Source organism: Gopherus evgoodei, chromosome 3, assembly GCF_007399415.2.
Source record: "Gopherus evgoodei ecotype Sinaloan lineage chromosome 3, rGopEvg1_v1.p, whole genome shotgun sequence".
In the NCBI taxonomy this organism is placed as follows: Eukaryota; Metazoa; Chordata; order Testudines; family Testudinidae; genus Gopherus; species Gopherus evgoodei.
The window spans coordinates 103,737,011-103,756,118 of NC_044324.1; positions in this window are offsets into that span (position 1 = coordinate 103,737,011).

Here is a 19,108-nt window from a genome sequence, read left to right on the forward strand (position 1 = left end):
GTTATTGCTGTGTTTGTTTCCCCTTCATGAACCTCCCCCCTGTTTTGACTCCTGCTGCAAGCAACCTACCCCCCCCCCTTTTCATTACAGCTTGCTTATGGAAATAAAGTTACTATCGTTTAAAAACCTTGTATTCTTTATTAAAAGTCATTCCCTGTAAGCAACCCACCCTCCCACTTGCTTTAAAAAGCATGTAATTATAAAAAGAGTAAGAGAAATAACAAGGTACCCCAGGAGTGGTTTGGGAGGAGGATAGGAGGGAAGAAAAAGGCCATTAAGGAAGCCTTGAAAACAAGTTTCATCATGGGCCAGGGTACGGTGTGACTGCTGTGTTTGTTTCCCCTTCATGAACCTCCCCCCTGTATTGACTCCTGCTGCAAGCAACCTACCCCCGCCGCCTTCCATTGCAGCTTGCTTATGGAAATAAAGTCATTCCCTGTAACTAACCCACCCTCCCACTTGCTTTGAAAAGCATGTAATTATAAGAAGAGTAAGAGAAATAACAAGGTACCCCGGGAGTGGTTTAGGAGGATAGGAGGGAAGAAAAAGGCCATTAAGGACATTTCAATGTAATGACAGCCTTTTGGTTGGACTGTCCACAGGGGTGGAGTGGGCGGGTGCAGAACGCCTTCCCCCATGCGTTCTTACACATCTGGGTGTGGAAGATATGGAACATGGTGAGTACTGAGGGAGGTTAAACATGGGCTGGAGTGGCACTCTGTGACCCCGCAGCTCTTCCACCAGACTTCGGAGGATGTCCGTTTGATCGCTCAGCAGCTGCAGCATTGCATCCCGCCACCGCTGATCTTGCTGCCGCCACATCTCATCTCGAGCGTCCCTCCTGTCCTCACGTTCACTGGCATCTTTCCTGTAGTTTGCTACCACGTCCTTCCACTCCCCCAGATGAGCTCTTTCATTGCAGGTTACTGCCATGATTTCTGTGAACATTTTATCCCGTGTCCTCTTCTTCCTCCTCCTTATCTGAGCTAGCCTTCGGGCTGGAGTAGGGAGGCTTGAAAAATTTGCAGCTGCATGACTGGGGGAAAAGAGTGATAGAAGGATCATAAGAGAGACATTTCACAGAACAATGGTTATACTCTTTCACAGTGAACTACACTATTCACCGTACGTAGCACATGTCACTTCACTAGAAGGTCACCTTTGGATTCTTTTAGTATTTAGTGCCTGCGGCTGTGGTGTAACAGATCAACACAGACGCAGGTCCGGGGATTACAATTCAGCTTGCAGGCGGTCATGGTAAGGCCTACATCTAAAATGGCAGATCACCCTCTCCCTTCCCCCTGCCCCCCCCCACCGCGTGGCTATTAGCAGGTAAAATTCCTGCTGGCCAGTCAACTGCTAAAAAGCACATCTTTTGCTTTTTTCTCTTATGCCTTTCGAAGGAGCAGCAGAGGAAATACAGTGAATTGTGTTCCCCCCCACTCCGTATGTATGCTATAATGGCAGATCACTGAAACCCTCTCCCCTCCCCCTTCCGCCCCCCCCCTCCCACTGCGTGGCTATTAGCAGGGAAAATTCTTGCTGGCCAAATGCTAAAAAGCTCAGCGCCATTAAAGACACCTCCCCGTAGGAATGGGCAGCTTTTTCCCTTCCCCCTGCATGGCTACCTGCAAGGGAAGGATTTCTTTTAAGCCGCATGAAAGCATCACCATTGAAATGGTCATCTCTGTCCCCTTAATAAAACACATTAATTTTTACCAGGTGACCATGAACGATATCACTCTCCTGAGGATTACAGACAGACAGAAAGAAATTATGCTTCTTGAATGCCAGCAATCCCCGGGACCATACGCAGCTAGGCTTTGTCATGCAATGATACCCGATTAGGTGCTCCAGGCATGGCATGGTAAAGTTTCATACCATGGTGGACGGAATAAGGCTGCCCTGCCCAGAAACCTTCTGAAAAGGCTTTTGGAGTACCTCCCAGAGTGCTTCATAGAGATGTCCCTGGAGGATTTCCGCTCCATCCCCAGACATGTTAACAGACTTTTCCAGTAACTTTAATGCCAGCTAATGCATGCAAGTCCTCATGGCAAATCAATCATTAAAAAACGCTTGCTTTTAAACTATGTTTTATATTTACAAAGGTACACTCACCAGAGGTCGCTTCCATGGCTTCACTGTCTGGGCTAGTGGCTTGGGAGGGCTGGGAGTTTAATTCTGTCTGGGTCACGAAAAGCTCCTGGCTGTTGGGGAGAATGGAGTGCTGTGTGCTTTCAGCAAGGTCGTCCTCCTTGTCATCTTCCCCCTCCGCTGAATCCTCAGCCATGGGTGAGATTATTACCCCCACCTCGGAATCCACAAACAAGGGGGGGCTTGTTGTGGTGCAGCCCCCTAAAATTGTATGCAGCTCAGCGTAGAAGCAGCATGTTTTTGGCCCAGATCCGGATCTGCCATTTGCTGCTTTGGTTTTCTGGTAGGCTTGTCTGAGCTCCTTCACTTTAACTCTGCACTGCACTGAGTCCCTGGTATGGCCTCTCTGCCTCATGGCATTAGAAATTTTTTCAAAAGTTTTTTCATTTCGTCTTCTGGAACGCAGTTCTGATAGCATAGAATCTTCTCCCCATACAGCGATCAGATCCAATAACTCCTGTGTGGTCCACACTGGAGCTTTTTTCCTATTCTCAGGAGACTGCATTGTTACCTGTGCTGCTGAGAGCTCCACGCTGGCCAAACAGGAAATGCAATTCAAAAGTTCGTGGGGCTTTTCCTGTATACCTGGCCAGTGCAGTAGAGTTCATTTACCTGCCCAGAGCGGCCACTGGTGCACTGTGGGATACCTCCCGGAGGCCAATAACTTCGATTTCCGTCCACACTAACCCTAAATCGATTTAGTAATATCGATTTTAGGGTTACTCCTCTCATTGGGCAGGAGTACAGAAATCGATTTTAAGAGCCCTTAAAATCGATTTAAAGTGCCTTGTAGTGTGGACGGGTACAGCGTTAAATCGATTTAACGCTGTTTAAATTGATTTAATGCTGTAGTGTGGACCAGGCCTGACAGCCTTGCCTCACACATTCTGAGCCAGTATTAGATCCTATCTGTGAAGTACAGTAGGACACAGCCTTGGCTGGAACTAGTTTTGGCACTAGTATCCAAGTATGCTAGTAATTAGAGCTTCTCTACATAATGTTAGCTGCAAAATCATTAGTACTTGTTAACACTCAGCAACACAGTATGGTCTTTTTAACCATTCAGTCCAGAAAAGAGCACGTGCACCCTGGCTTTCATTTAACAGTGTCACACATTATTCATGTTGGTAGTCATTACTCAGCCCTGGTCTACACTACAAACTTATGTCCATATAACCAGTAGCGTAGCTAGGGGGGAGTAGGGTGAGCGGCTGCTCCCACTGAGCACATTCCCCAGAAGTGGTGCCTTTTTAATTTTTACACTCAGGAGCACTTCCCAGCAGGGGCAGCATGTCCAGGTCTTCAGCGGCAATTTGGCAGCGGGTTATTCGGTGGCAGGTTCTTCAGTCTTTGGCGGCAAGACTTGGGTTTTTCTTTTTTTTTTTTCCTTTGCTGCTTCGCGGCGAGTAGTGCCTTTTTTTATGTGTTCACTCACTCTGCTGTTAGAACCTGGCTACGCCTCTGCATATAACTATGTTGCTAAGGGATATGGACCCCTGAGCGACATAGTTATACTGACCTAGTCCCCAATGTAGACTTAGCTACCCCCTCTTGGGGAGGAGGAATACCTACACTGAGGGGGGCAACTCTGACAAATGCACAATCAATTCTAAAAATTCAAAAGGGATCAGATTTTTTGTTTTCTTTAAAAGACAACTATACCTCATAGATTCATAGAGTCATAGACTTTAAGGTCAGAAGGGACCATTATGATAATCTAGTCTGACCTCCTGCGCAATGCAGACCACAGAATCTCACCAACCCACTCCTGTAACAAACCCCTAACCTATGTCTGAGTTATTGAAGTCCTCAAATCGTGGTTTAAAGACCTCAGGTGCCGTACAGCATAGTTTATTAACTATGGCTCCAATAGGCCCATTGTCCAGATAAGTTAATAATACATTATTCCTCCACATACCATTTTGTAATTCAAAGTAAAGCTCAGTTTATTATTAGCATTGTTAAAATACACACATATTATTTTGTTGTTGTGCTTCGGTGACTGACATATTCAGCAGGCACATTTTCCATAACTGTAGAGTTAATAGTGGCTGCCATGGTAGACTTCCACCTTACATTGTTAATTTTTCACACTACTGCTAAGTTTTTTCAGTTGTTTCTCCTTGTGTTTTGAAGATTATAGTTTCTCTTTTTGAGGTACCTCCACATTTTTAAGTTCATTTCTTCATTGTCTGTTGTTCTCTCTTTTGTTTTCTTAGCTGTGGTTTATTATATATTTTTTCTTTTTCTAAAGATTCTCTCTGCACCTTCTGCAAACAGTCCTTCTGCATATTTAGAAACTTGATCAACTGGTATTTGAGTTTCAGATTTTATAAAATGTCAAGCTCTTTTTCATGCTTTTTTCTTTCTAACAAAAGCCATTTCTTCAAGTTCCAATAACTTTGAAAAATAAAATCAGTAAAGAGCAGGCTTTTCTGTTCCATTATAGTGCATACTATTTATGTTTTGTATTGTGTAAGTACCAAGTGGCCCCCTGGTGTCCCATCGTGTTACGCACTGTACAAAAATAATGAAAATATGATCCCTGCCTCAAAAAGTTTACAATCAAAGTTTATGACAAGTAATAAATAGTGGACAAAACAAAAAAACAGTCGGACCACCGGGTAATTATAGTTAGTATAAGTAAGGTCACAACACATCAGCTCCCTAGACCAGTGGTTTTCAATGTGTGGTCCACGGAATCCTGGGGGTCCGCAGACTATGTCTAAGGGGTCCATGAAAGGTTGTAGTTACCATAGAATAATGGTTTTGAACCTGTGATCTGCAGATCCCCGGGAGTCCACAGACCACGTCTAAGATTTTCAAAGAGCTCAGCACCTCCATCCAAAAATGTTTAAGGGTCTGCAAATGAAAAAAGGTTGAACATCACTGTCCTAGACATTGTCCAGTGCTGTGCAGACATCACAACACAGAGCACTTTAAGGTTAGATTTGAAGGATGGTAAGGTAGAGGCTTGGGTGAAATTCTGGCTCTACTGAAGTGAATAAGAATTTTGCCCTTGACTTCAGTGAGACCATTGTGTGAGGGGCTTTTCCCATGCTTAAGGAGCAGCATGAGAGAAAAGCACAAAGGTGTTGGAGGGGAAACTGAATTAATGAACAAGAAAGGCTGGCATAATTGGCATACAAATGGGGGAGTCATGTAACTATCAATGTTAAGTAATAAAGGGCACAGCCCTGTAAGCAAGTGGGAACAGAGTGTCCTCAGCATCTCACAGAAAGTGCTCAAAGTCCTGGTGGAATGGGTGCAAATTATTTGTGTATTACAGCCCAACTCTGTCCCACTGAAATCAATGGCAATACTTCCAGCCATTTCAGTGGTGCAGGACTTGGGCCTGAGCTACACAGGTTTTTAACTACACATCCAAAGAATCAAAATAATGTATGACTATCAGCTAGGTTCCAAATTAAAGCTAGCTGAAATTTTTCATTCAAAATGTTTTTTCTATGATAAATTGCCCTTTAAAAAAAGCTTGGGGGGGGTTGAAATTTTCATTTTTAATCAAAATTAATGAAATTTTCAAAATTTTGGTTTTGTTTTCCCCTATATTTCCTTTTTGCCAATGAACATAATAGATAAAATATCTAGGATTACACACACACTTACTATTTTCTTCCTTTTTTCTTTCTTCCACTTTGTAACTTGTCAAACCTCCCTTAGCTTTTTCAAAGTTAAAGTGGCAAAAGGAAAGACAAAAAGCAGTGAAAAAAAGGGGGGACTCCTGGATAGCAGTCATTCTACTGCATTAGGTGCCAAAAAGGAAGAAAAAAGAACGGAAAATTCATAGTGAACAGTTCCAGTAATGTCATGTTTATCCCAACCAAGAGGATTTGGATTTTTTTTTAACAAAACACATTTTAGGAAAGCTAACTTTCCTACTAAATATTTTCCATAAATATTACTTTACTAATGTTGGCTCCATTTCACGTTGATACTTTGCATCCCTAGTGTTTACAATGAAATGATTTGCTGCTGTGTCGAATGTCCTTCCTTTATAGCTGTGTTTTCTAGGACTTATGTATGTCCTGCAGCAATCTTTTCAACCATAAAAGCAGCAAAGAGTTCTGTGGCACCTTACAGACTAACAGACGTATTGGAGGATGAGCTTTCGTGGGTGAATACCCACTTCGTCGGATGCCTGTCAACCATGGCACTTCCACTATTATTGCAAAGCCTACTCCAACACATTTGATTTGTAACTGTGCTATTGTCAGTGGGTTGGATACAGTCTGATTGTATCTTTGAGCTGGAGTTCTAGTTCTTTCTTAGTAGGTCTGATTTTTTTAAAACATCAATTCCAAATACTGTTGATTGAACACCGAGTTATCCTACACAGTTTAAGTCTTGCCCTGTTTATCTATCTTCATTCATCTTATTTATTTTATGTGAGCCATATGCATCAGACTTTTGCAAAAGTACTCCTTGCATGTGGTGAGGGAATATAAAAATCAACCGCTGTTGTCCTTGTAATTGCAGAGTTTCACTAAATGCTGAGAAACACGGATTGCTGCTGTTAAGCTATGCATTTATCAGCTCATACCATGACTTCCTTCAGAAAAAACTCTTGGGAGCTTCAAAATTAGGTGAAAATGATCTCCAGGCTACAAAGTCTTGCTATAAAGTAGGCTGGAGCATGGTTTGGCCTCCCACACAGCGGGCAGGGGACTTGGTCCTTCTAACCCTTATTATCCTGAGATATTTGAGAAGTTCCATGGAGTGTTTGGTGGAGTGGGTATTTGTGTGGAAGCCCAGAATTTCCATGTTATTTCTTAGGCTCCCTCAAGAGAGTTTTGGTTGCAAGAATTGCTGGGTGTTGTGCAAGGAACATCTCATGTGGACAGTTTGATTCTCTTCCTTTGGAAATGTTCAGCATGAACTGTGGTAGTATAAAAGACTCACTTCTCTCATCTCCAACACTTAAACTATCCTGTCCCCCAAGAAAGAGCACGCTACTCCTTAAAAAAGGGATGTGAGACAGTTACAAACATTGCCTGCAGACATTTTATTACATTTCAAAACCATTACTTGCTAGTTTAACTATTTCTACCCAGAGTATTAGTAGTCTTTTGCATATGGATTCATGCTAATGGGGCAGTCACATAACTAGACTAGGGCTTGAGCTACAAAGGCCTGAAAGCTAAGACTTCCTCAGTGCTTAAGGGTATTGTGACGAGAGGGGACCAGCAGACCTAGACTGGGAGAGCAAAGGTGGAGCAGCGGATCTATAGAATTCCTTTTCTCTTTCTGCCCAATCCTGCAAAACGCCTCAGGCCCACATCCATGCCGGTGAGGCTCTCTAAGTTTAGAAAAGAGTGAAGGCAGCTGTACTTCCCAGCCTGTTGATCTCTGAGCCAGATGGACATCCTCATGGGATCTAATGCTGCGACCCCAAGGCTTCAGTGAGACTTTTGTCTGTGTAAAGATTACTGAACCACAACTTTGAAACTATAATTTTCCTTTTGAAGCATCATGAACTATTTCCACAGCAATACCTGTATTACCCCAGAGTTTATTATAGCTGCAGATGGGGAAGGAGCAGTTCTGTAGAATAAAAGATAGTGTGTTCACATGACCATAGTCATTTGTAATAAGGAACAAAAAGGAAAAGAATATGTGAAAACCAGAGGAAATTTTTTTTTTTTAAAAAGGAAAATATTAAAAGACCATCCATTTTTCCTAAATATTTGTAATGAGACATCAGCAGTGCTCTTTACGTTAATGGGGTTTCTGCTATATTCATATTATTATTTCTGGGATGATGTATATTTTCCCTTTCATATGCGGAAACCTGGAAAAGATTCACAGCATTTCTGGAAGGGAAGAAACCATTGTTGTGTAGTTAATAGGAAAACCCATAACATTCGCTTCTGTGGAATATGCTATTTTATTTAACCACCCTGATGAATACTGTAGTTATAGGGTATGAGGAGCCATTATCTTAGAATAATATTGTAGAAAATAAGAGGCAATATTCCTCAGGAATGAGGAGGCCTAGTTCTCTTACACCATCCTGGTGTCTGGTTATCTGTGCCACAGTTTCCTCTGGTCTCTCAGATGAATTCACATACCTGTATGTTCTGAGTAACACCTCTGCTACAGGGGCCTGGTTTATTAAGATACAACACAATATAAAAATGTTCCTTTGACTCTCTCAGGCATGAGCAGTCCTCCCTAGAGCTGCAGGGTTTCTCCATTAGTCCATCATGTCTACCGCTTCAGGCTTAGTCCTTTCTGTTCTTTGGTGCAGGGTTGTCCATTTACCAACTCCAAGAAGCACAGGTGACCGTGTAGGGGACCTTGGTCTCTTCCTTTGTCTCAGGGACCAGTCCTGAGACCCTAACAAGTAGAGTGATTGTCTGCTCCAGCCTCAAACATCTGCATCACTATTCCCTCAGAGCTATGTCCTATTCTGATCAGTTGTCCTTCTTCATGTCTCCTTCACTACTCCCTCCTAGACCTTCCTTAGGCCACTTCACATTAACCCTTCATAGGCTCCATTCCCAGGCTTCTTCCCTAATTGCTTTGGAAAGCCTAACCATTATCACCCCCCATGTCTTGTGTTAGCCCCAGCCTCTCTCCTACTGAGAGAAAGCTGCTTCTTTTGTAGCATGTAGCCAAAGATAGGACATAGAGGTGAGCTACAGGTATTGATTAATGTTATAGCAACAAAAACCTACAGGGTTTATGGGAAATATATATTACAATGTGCCACTTAGAATATTTTGGGGATTTTTGCAGACATAGGGTGTTAGTAATGTGCTAACCACAAGTTGTTATGGCAATTGAGTGTCATAAAAGTTAATGACTATAAGGGGAACTAACAAGTTAGCCTAAGAAAATGAAAGCACCCTAAATTGAGGGTGGGGTGGACATACAGATAAGAGAAAGGGGCTGAAACTTTCGTGAATAGGTCTGATCCAGTGGATTTCAGCCTGGGGAGATGCCAGGGTGACAACCACTAAGGATGATGAAGATAATGACTGACACTCCAGGTTCCCCAGCAGGAGATAAGATGGCACTCATAGAGATAAACACTTTGTACTATCGCTCTGTCTGTTGTATTTCAGTCTTTGTGGGATTGTTTATCTGCTCAGTGTTTTTGTTATTATAGGGACTTGAGATAAATTGCAATTATTTTCTCATCTGATCCTCGGATCTCTCATTCTAATAACATCGGTAATAACCCTCCTGATGCTGTAGCCGCTCAGGAGACCAAACGCTTATCGATCACTGCGGCCTAAAAGATCAATCATAATCAATATACCAATCCATCAATTCGGCTACAAGCAGGTCTCACTTTCAACCTGCAGGCACATGACACTCTCAATCACGTGCTCCACCTGGATGCTACAAACACCCCAAACATCAGCCTTAAAGGAACTACATCCCCATCGGTAACATGCCACTTAAGAACCAGTTCCTTGTAACAGATGGATATATAGATTTTAGGGCCAGAAGATAACATTATGGTCATTTACTGATACCTCCTACATAACAAGGACCATACACCCCCACCCAGTGACTCCTGCATGCTACCGAATAACTTTTGGTTGAGCAAGAGCATATATTTTAGAAGTGTTGGAGCTGCCTTTTGTAACTGCATCCTCCCCTTTCTGCACAGACTTTCTGCTGCTGGGACCCTGCACAGGAATCTGGATCATACATACATGTAGAAAACTCACTAGTCTAATTTTGAAGGAAAGAAATCCAGAATTTTTTAAAATGACAGTGAAATCATGGTTCTGTAGGAGACAAAGGCCACAATTCTTTTCTTCAACTACACCTGCTTTACATTTGTGTCACTCTGGCCTGGTCCACACTACACAGTTAAATCGATTTAAACAGCATTAAATCGATTTAACGCTGTACCCGTCCACACTACAACACACTTTAAATCGATTTTAAGGGCTCTTAAAATCGATTTCTGTACTCCTGCCCAACGAGAGGAGCAATGCTAAAATCGATATTACTATATCGATTTAGGGTTAGTGTGGACGGAAATCGAAGTTATTGGCCTCATCATTTTACAGTAGCTACCCACAGTGCACCACTCCAGAAATCGACGCTAGCCTCAGACCATGGACGCACACCACCGAATTAATGTGCCCTAGTGTGGACGCATAAAATCGATTTTATAATATCGGTTTTATAAAACCGGTTTTAGTTATTTCGATTTTATGCTGTAGTGTAGACGTAGGCTCTGACTGCAGTGGACTTACTCCTGTAACGGTGAGGAGAACTTGGTCTGCTACTGAAATTATGATTGAGATCCTTCAGGATGAAAGAGGCTTTATAAATGTAGTACACAGTAGAATCTTGACTATCCAAACTGTGTGGATATATACCACGAATAATAGATGGATTGGGATGCAAAGCAAATTAATGCCATTGCATGATTCATTCAGCATGCCCCAGCAAATTTCAAATCTACCCTTTTCTGTTCTGAAGATGCACGTAGTTTAAACTGGCATTTTTCAATAAGAGAAAGAATGTCTTTTGATTTTGTCAAGAAAGAGAGTGGCAGTTAGCCAGGGAACTACCCATTCCTGAATAAGTCTCTTATTCATTTTAGCTGAGCAAACTGTTTTATACCAAAAGTAGTCTTCATTCTCTCTTTCCCTAAAGTTTAATTCTTTGATCTTATCCACATGTATAATCTACCTGGAACAAGGGCAGCAGATATCACATATGAAGTACCGAGCACAATTTTGGGAGCAGCATTAGAAGAGGGATCATGAAGGACTAGCACTGGTAGAACACCAGAAAATTAGATTAGGATCAGGGGAAACAGCTCCCAATCTTGTATGATGAATATTAGATCTTTACAAAATATTTGATCCTTACTATGTTACTCAGTAATAACTGCATTCAAGGTCAGCTCATTAAAAACAATATCAAAATGAATCTGAGTGACTACAGTCATTTGGGGAGATTAAGAAAACTATATTTGTGCTGATTAGAACAAAGGGAATTAAGGCCCTGGTGCTGCAATGAGAGACAAATGCCTCCAATAGTACAGAGCTCATTGCAGGATCAATGAGTGTCCTTACAGAGAGCAAGTCAAGTATAGAATAAGCTGTCAAAGATCGCAGCTCAGGCTGTGATTATGCATATATTCAAAAAAGGAGTTGAAGAGGTACTTAGAGGAAACAACAACAACAACAACAGACAGATTACAGACACTACACACTGGTAAGTAGGTGGCAAGACCGGAATGGGCTACAGGGCTCTTCTCCTACAATCTAGGGTATGTCTATACTGCACACTCCTTTCAGAAGTGTGTAGAGTACATACAATATGCACATCCCTTGCTCAGGTATAAATAGCAGACAGACAGTGAGGCACTGCTTAGATGCATACAGTAAGCCTGTGGGTATGTTCCTGGCTCGGTACTCTCCACAGTTCTCTACCCGACTTAAGCAGTGCCTCTATGTCAACTCTGCTGTTCTTAACAGTGTAGTGTCCCGCTGAGCTACCTGCTGCTGGAGTCTTTCCCCACCACAGGAAAAGCCGCCTGTAGCATGGAACTACTGGCCAGCAGCAGGGAGCTCCTTCCACTCCAAGTGGTAGGGAAAGACTCCAAACGTGGGGAAGGCTCCCCACTGCTTCCCCTCGGGCAGAGCCTTTCACTGACACACCTAGCTACACAGCACAGTGTGGGTGCAGCCTGCTTTTCACTGCCACATGTACCCTACACACTGCCACAAGAAGTGTGCCATGTAGAAGTAGACATAGTGTGAAGAGGCAATTCACATCAAGACTTACAGATATTCATTAATTGTCAGTAGCAGCATTATGAAGAGCACATCTCTACAGAGAAAATAGTCACAGAGATAAAGAGATTGTGAAAGGCCTCTCTAGAACTTTTGTTTAGAAGAGGTGAGGGAAACACTCTGCCTTGACACAAACCCATAGGCTTTTCATTTCCTAAGTAGACCCTTGTGAGGTTCTAGTGGTGCTGATAACATTAACCATAGTCAGAAACTCCACAGGAGAAATCAGGCTAGAGTGGCAAGTGAGAGTATATCTACACTATAAGTGCTACAGTGGTACAGAGAATATGTATCTAAAATATAGTTAGCCTTCAATAATGAACATAAATACAAGAGAAATAACAGAAACTGAAAAAGAAATGGTATTTATTTTAATGTAGCTGAGTGTACGGTCAGATTGTGTTACTCCAACGTGAATTAGAAATCTCTCAGGAAGAGATATATTCCTCAAATTTTAGCTAGGAAGTGTATTTCTGAGGGCACCTGGAGCTCCTCTGAAATCCCCCCTGTCATAAACAGATAGTTAAGGGTTAATGTCTCTTTTACCTGTAAAGGGTTAACAAGCTCAGTGAACCTGGCTGACGCCTGACCAAAGGACCAATCGGGGGACAAGATACTTTCAAATCTTGGTGGAGGGAAGTCTTTGTTTGTGCTTTTTGGGTTGTTCTTTGTTCCCTCTTGGAGTTAAGAGGGGCCAGACATGCAACCAGGTTTCTCCGAACTTTCTGAAAGTCTATCATGTTCCAAATAGTAAGTAATAGATAGAAGGCGGATTAGTCTTTATGTTTGTTTTCTTTATTTGCAAATGTGTATTTTGCTGGAAGGATATTTTTTCCTCTGTTTGCTGTACTTGTATCTTAAGCTAGGGGGAGGGATTCCCTCTAGTCTATATAAGCTGAAGACCCTGTAAACATTTTCCATCTTGGTTTTACAGAGATAGTTTTTTTACTTTTCCTTCCTTTAATTAAAAGCTTTCTTTTTAAGAACCTGATTGATTTTTTCCTTCTGTAAAACTCAAGGGGATTGGGTCTGAACTCACCAGGGAGTGGTGGGGGGAGAGAAGGGAGGAGAAAGGTTAAATCCTCTCTGTTTTAGGATCCAAGGAGTTTGGATCAGTGTATCTCTCAGGAAAAGTCTGGGAGGGGGAAAGGAGGGGGAATGGTTTATTTCTCTCTGTTTTAAAACCCAAGGGATTTGAGTCTTGGGTTCCCCAGGGAAGGTTTTTGGGGGACAGAAAGTGTACCAAAACACTATATTTTTGGTTGGTGGCAGCGTTATCAGATCTAAGCTAGGAATTAAGCTTAGAAGGGTACATGCAGGTCCCCACTTTTTGGACACTAAAGTTCAAAGTGGGAAAAATACCTTGACATCCCTCCTCTCATTATTAGAATGCCTGGAAAAGATGACCAGTAAATCCTTATGTTTCACCACAGACAGCACTTTCTTATATTTTCTGAATTCTTGCAAACAATGTAAATAACTATATGGTGCATATAATCAAGTGCTAGGTTTCATTCACCAGTCTGTTTCACCATTTTAACAAAAGTGTAACTCTGCTGACTTCAGTGGTGTCACACCCATATAAAACTGGCATAACAAAGTGGTTAATCAGATCTATACTTTCTACCAATAAAAGAATGAGAAAGGAATTACTGCCATCTGATATGATTGTAGGTTCTAGACTGCAGGGAAATCATTTTTTGTTTTGTTTTAACTTCACATCAGTTTTCCTAATCACTACAAGGGCTAACTGTATCCAACAGCCATCAGGCAATCCTTGTATTTGGAGGCCCTCAAGCGGGTTGGGTTTTTTGGTTTCCCAAATCAGAGGTGTCAAGTGGGGTGGGAGGGGCTCATGGGGTCACATGCCCCTCCACCCCAGATTTTTGTCTTCTTTTTAGGACAGAAATTCTCAAACTGTGTGGGGCATTGCCTACTGCCAGAAGCCAGCAGATCAGAAGCTTGGCCCACTCAGGCCCCTGGCTCTCCATACTGGGGAGCGGGGTGCTGACTGGTTGCTCAGCATCACTACCTGCCCTGCTCCCTGAGCCAGGCCACCTCTGCACGTCCGGGCACTCGCCAAGCAGAGCAGGCGGCATAGCTCTGAGCTATGTCTGATGTGCTCTTGCCTCTCCCCTGAAGGAGCCCTGCACCAGCTGGCAACACCCCCTGGAGCTGGGCCTTTCCTATTTAGCCTGGCTGCCATGAGATGTTTTCTAAGACGCTGGCTCACTGCTGCCCTGGAACTCCTGGCTCTGCTGCTGCTTCTCAGCCCAGAAGTTACACATGGGGAAGTCACATGACCCACCAGAACCTTTACATTGTGCCACCCCCATTAAGAGTTATGCATCATCTCTGTCCCAAATTATAGGACCACCCAGCTGAATCACAGATTCCTGCCCCACAAATATGGATTCATAGATTCAAAGAATTTGTGGGCAGAAGGGGCCATTAGATCATCTAGTCTGACTTCCTGTATATCACAGGCCATTAATTTTAACCCAGTTACTCCTGTGTGGAGCCCAGTAACTTGTGTTTGACTAAAGTAAAACTTCCAGAAATGCATCCAGACTTCATTTGAAGACATCAAGAGATGGAGAATCCACCATTTCCTTGATAGTTTAACCATTGGAACAATCACCTTTAAAAGAATCCTTCAAGGAACATCAATAGTCTATTTCTATGGTAAATTTGGGAAATTATATCTGCATCCCAGACAGTACTGTTACAACTGACATTAACAGGCATCTTTGTTGGCTGTCTCAGAGGTTTAGGTCCCTTCAGTTCAGGATTGAGGCACATTGACAGGGTAGCAGAGGGAGGCTTGCAGTGCTGCAAGAAATATTAGATGAGCCAATATTATAAAACAATTCACACTCCCTGAAGCAACTTCTGGCTTCTGGGTGGTTAATTCTCTGCAGCTGCTCTGCCTTCACTGCACCAACTTGTAGTTTTGTGCTCCCAGAACTGAACAGCATGCTGCAGCTGCTGTCAGTCATTCACACAAATAACTAGTGCATAGAGGCATTAAGTCTCCAAGGCTGACAATCCAGCATCCTTCACCAACATTAAAATTCAGTTGAAGAAAAAAGTCTGGTTTTTTACATTATTTGACTCATTTGTTCTTGAAAATTCATGTTCGCAACACCATTAAGGCTCTCTGTTCCCCTCTATCAATCTGAAAAATATTATTGTTCCCATTGTACAATGACAATGGATCGTTGTGCTGTTTATCTTAATGGCCTCTGTTGGAATACTCTGAGCTGACTCCAGATGGTACAGAACTGCAGCTAAAGACAGAAAGATTATTTGATCATTGAAATGCGTTCGTTGGCTGACAGATCATTTTTTGTCTTGACTTAAAGATTTCCTATTAGAATACAAGACTTTATGAAGTCCTGTGCCTACATAATTGAGGGGATTGTTTACCCTTCATAAAACTTGAAGTATGGAAGCTGGATAGCTACTGGTGCCAAAGAATGCATATGAGAGAGAGAGGCATCTCTAGTCTCTACTCACCCGTCCTTACTGCAAGCTCTTAAGCAAGGTATCACAAGATAATTATAAGATAAATGCAGTTAGGTCTATCCGATTAGGCTCAAATTTAATCATCATCATGTAGACGTACCCCTCTCTCTGTGTTCTAATTTACTTACACATTTTTGAAAATCCTACCTCTTATGTTCTGCATATATAACGTTTTATTAGCAGTAGTGATGGTATCAATACTACTCTACTATATTTTTATTACTATATAATTCTCTTTATTATAAACTAGGTAAGTCATCTGTAAAACTCCTTAAGATAGATTTTTCAGAGAAATCTAAGGGATTTATACAACCAATTCTCATTGAATTTCAGAGGAATTTAGACACCAGATTACCTCGGGGTATGTCGATACTTAAATTGCTACAGCACTTCAGTGTAGACACTCACTGCAGCAATCAGAGGGATTCTCTCATCATTGTAGTTAATCCACCTCCCAAGAGGCAGTAGCAAGGTCAACAGAAGAATTCTTCTTCTATCGACCTAGTGCTGCCTATACTGGAGGTTAGGTCCGCATAGCTATGTCTCTCAGAGGTGTGGATTTATGTATGCCAATGTAAGTTTTCAATGTAGAGGAGTCTTTAAGCTCCTTAAAAGAAAAAAAAAAAAGGAGCCTAAACCTACATGTCTGCACTTGAAGTCTGTGCCAAATATTTGAGGAGAGGCATGTTGTTAATGTGGTGGATCAAGCCCACAAAGCTGGAAAAAGTCACTGTTTAACAAAGCTGCACAAACGTTGAACATAAGTGGAATCCTAGTAAAGAGATGAAAGGTATGCGCCCTGACCCAGCCTGCAGAAATGAATCAGAAATTGAGAGATAAGTCTCTCTCCTTTAGTATGAGCTCTATTGTCAGTCAATTTGGACAGGGCATTTTCTAGTTCAAATTTCTGGCAGCAGATGGGAAAGGAAAAGCCAAAGAGCCTTATCTTCACATGCACCCCAATGAGCACAGCATCCTTCACAGACTCTCCAAATTCCTTTTATGTAGCTTGGCACCTCTCCAGTTAAAACATCTTACTAAAGAGTGGAGTCAAGAATCTAAGCTTTACCAAGCACAGTCACCTTTCGTTTGCAAAAGGCAGTATATACTTAGTTACATGTACTTAGTTCTTGATAGTAATATGAGATTTCTTTACCCATCAGGTCCTCTCAGCCATGCATGTGATACATACTAATACACCTTTTTAACTCTTAATTTTCCTCTTATTTTCTCTCATTCATTTTATTCCAGAAGGCTGGAGAATTTTGAAACGTATGAAAATGATATTGATAGCAGTTATGACAGATGTGTTGATTTGGAAGCATGGAATATTCAAAGACTACTATATCAACTTTATGGTTTATATATCTATACATATCTTTATGGGCTGGCTAGTGATTGCATTCCTGACTCAGCAACATTTCCTGCAATTAATGCAAATCCCAAACATTGAAACAAAGCGAATAACACGTTTTCAAAAAACTTCACCCCCTCAGGAAATAGCATACATTTGTTAGATCTGGTTCAAGAGACCCAGCAGACAAAAAACTGAAACCTATAAAAAGTTACTGCCCTGACATAGGGAGATGAGTCATTTTCACTCTATCCAAGAATGACATGAAACCATGACCAAGAGAAATAAGCCCTGTGGAGAACCAAATATATTTTGGACTCTGCCAGGGGCTCCATGTGGAAGATGGCTGGGTGACTGCCTGGCAAGCTAGGCTTATGTATAAGCTGTTTCTTGTTTTTAAGCGATGCTTTTGTTCTGAATAAATAGTACTTTGCTTTATGAAAGCAGGCCAGTCGCTGGTTAACCCCATAATTGCTGAACTAAACTTTCTGAGATAAGCACATTGTATTGCAGGGATCTGCAGCAGAAGTCCCCAGTCCAGAAGCAATGAACTTCAGGATCCCATCTCAAGAAAGGTAACAATTAGAGGCCTAAGACCTAAGTGTGGTGCCCTCAAGGAGTCCATGACAGGGGCAGAGGTACAGTTAGCTCAGGAACTGTGGCTGCAATTGCTGAGTAGGCTTTTTCACCCTAATCTTGGGTTCTATTCCAGGCTCTGACAATTACTTGGTGTGTAAATTTGGGCAAGTCTCTTAACTTCTCTTTGTCTCAAGTTTCCCCTCAAAATAGAGATAATGATATTTAAAACACCATTTGAAAGCATTTTGAAAACAATGGGGAAAAAGCACTACATAAACACTGTGTATTATTCATGATTAAGATCAACTGGACATTGTTGCAGAATCCTTGGAAAAAGGCGTTTCCAGCCTAATCGCTAATCTTTTCTGGATGCCATTTATTGCCTTTCCCATCTATTGACAGTAGCAATAATTAATCTAGCCCTATGTGAAATCAATATAGTTTACAGAGCACTCCCAATATGTTTTGTGATGTTTGGTTTGGAGAAGCCTGTGGAACTGGCAAGATTTGAAGACAGCAGCCAGCCAAAGTACATGTGATAAAGGGACCAACTGAGACCCTTGATATTAATCACAGAAAAAGGGCCCTAACTGGGAGGACCTGGAGTTGGAGTTTGAGAGAGGGGATAAAAGGAGGAGAAATAGATCTTAAAGCTTTGGATAAGTTTGGAATTTAAATAGCCAAACTTTGGGGAGTTTAGACTGCCTGTGCTTTCTAGGTTTCCAATTCAGGGGTCCGCCTTGTTTTACATAAAAGCTATAGTATTATGGGGGTTCCTATGATTACATGGTTTTGCTCAGTAAAAGATAAGTTCAGATAGAGATCCTGGCAAGAGAGAACCTTGTGAAAAGCAGTAGACAGGTAAATAAGTTTGTGCTAATACCTGTGATATATTATACTTTATGCCGGAGATGAAAAAGAAACCACAGATAGGGTTTTGCTACCATCCACATTCCAGTCAGTGGCATGTGCAGTATCAATTCACAGCATGATCTAAAGATGAATGTTTTTAGGGTCACAGGGCATGATGAACCCAAGAACACATGCAGGTGTTTTCATGAAAACTGACACTGTATAGTGAACAGATGAAAGAGCAAATACATATTATTGTAAATGCTAAAAGCCTTGTATTTTGAAGTTACTCAGCAAGTATTGAAAGATCCAGCATGGATTTCAAAGTTAGCACACATCAAAAAGCAAGCGGTGTTCATTACAGCCCTGTTTTATGCTGTTTTTTTCCCCCATGCTATGTAAGCAGCAGGATTTTCTTCTCATTCATTAAAAATCATCACAAAGTGAGAAAATCCACCTCAGTTTGTGGATTCTTGACCTATTCTTCTACGATCATGTCCAGAACAGAAACAACTCATTTCAAGATCCCTCTAACCCAACAGATAGTGCTCACCATTCAAAAGTATGACGGCACAATAACGGTGACCATTAATTTAACATTTTCCTATGGCATACTCATTTAATATAAAAAGAACAAGGAGTACTTGTGGCACCTTAGAGACTAACAAATTTATTTGAGCATAAGCTTTCGTGGGTTTTAGCCTACAAAATCTTATGCTCAAGTAAACTTGTTAGTCTCTAAGGTGCCACAAGTACTCGTCGTTCTTTCTGCTGATACAGACTAACACGGCTACCACTCTGAAACCTGTCATTTCATATAATTCAGAGAGAAACAGGAAAGAAATAT